This window comes from Acyrthosiphon pisum, chromosome A2 (genome assembly GCF_005508785.2).
Source record: "Acyrthosiphon pisum isolate AL4f chromosome A2, pea_aphid_22Mar2018_4r6ur, whole genome shotgun sequence".
Taxonomy (NCBI): domain Eukaryota; kingdom Metazoa; phylum Arthropoda; class Insecta; order Hemiptera; family Aphididae; genus Acyrthosiphon; species Acyrthosiphon pisum.
In genome coordinates, this window is record NC_042495.1 from 101,974,691 (window position 1) to 101,975,994 (window position 1,304).

Consider the following 1,304-nt stretch of genomic DNA (forward strand, 5'->3'; position numbering starts at 1 on the left):
CCCCCAAAAAAAATGTCCATAGCCCTCCCAAACATTTCCTACATTTTGTTTTAAGCTTATTCAATATTATCAAAGTAAGGCCCTATTAGCCCTATTATAACCCCCCCCCCCCCCAAATCTCAAACGCTATTTGGACCTATGTAGTTGAGTTCGAAGGTAAACAATAATTGTATACAAATATTCAATAACTGACAATTACAAATAATTTTATTGATATTATTAATTGCATTAACATATAAAAGTTATACTATTCATTTTGTTATAAGTATTTAAATTTTAAGACGTCAGTAGTAGGTATAGATGTATTCAATATATATAGAAATGGTAGACGCTGTTGTAGCCAGTAGTATTACTACTTATAATATGTATCAATTACCTATCAATTAGGTACTAAATATATTTGTGAATCAGGATCACATGTCTCTTCATTGATTGTTTATCAGTAAATTTTTTGTTGCAAATAAGACATTTAAATTTTGGTTGTATTCCACATTCAAATTTAAGATGTCGATTAATAGAACGTTTATATTTGTATGATCTTCCGCAGTGGTTAGGACATACAAAACTTGGATCCATTTTGTCTGAAATAATAATTAATTAATACATTTTTTTTCGCGTTGACACTAGGTACAACATGGTCACTGAACTGTTTTTGCAATGATTAGCCCCCAGCAAGGATAGATCTCCAAATGCAATTAATACTACCGACTTTTAAAATAAAAATATTTAGATTATTAGCAATGTAGAATATAGATACTACAAAGTAGATACACACACTATGCATCATAATTATAAGTAATAAAATTATTTACGACTTACGTATATACAATATATTATTTTATCGGTATAAATTAACAACTTTCAAAACAATGGACTCATTATATGATTACAGAATATGTGAAGAGTGCTTACCAGTAAATAAATAATATGAATCAGAACGATTCATTTCAGTTGGTAGATACGATATAATTATAATATTTATTACTTTTATTACTAATATTATAAAATATTGTTTTTATTTTATAGGGAAGCGTAATTATGACATTAAAAATTATGGAAGTCGTTATGACTTTATGATATAATATATAGAATATGTTTCTAGTTTAACTATATATAGGTCTTGGAAATTTGATATTTAGGTATAGCTATAGTCTATAGCCTATAGGTAATAGTAATAGAATATTTGTTAAGAGGCTGTCAGAGCACTATTCGTTTTCTCTTTCTGGCCCACGCGCAACATAGGCAAAACGTATTTACGCAAAATCATTTTTTCTATGTGTTTAAGTAATCTTAGAGTAAAGTCA

General features: G+C 27.9%; 1 protein-coding gene across 2 annotated transcripts in view; it reads right to left on the reverse strand.

Moving 5' to 3' along the window:
* LOC107882181 (zinc finger protein 586-like) overlaps positions 1–1,304 on the reverse strand; it is a 17,563-nt gene that overhangs the window by 3,356 nt on the left and 12,903 nt on the right. The window contains exon 6 of one of the 2 annotated variants that reach the window (XR_001680073.2): positions 377–581. The exons of the other annotated variant lie outside the window; for it this stretch is intronic. The gene's annotated coding sequence lies outside the window, so the exon portion shown is untranslated. The remainder of the gene's footprint in view (positions 1–376; positions 582–1,304) is intronic. 2 annotated transcript variants of the gene reach the window in all.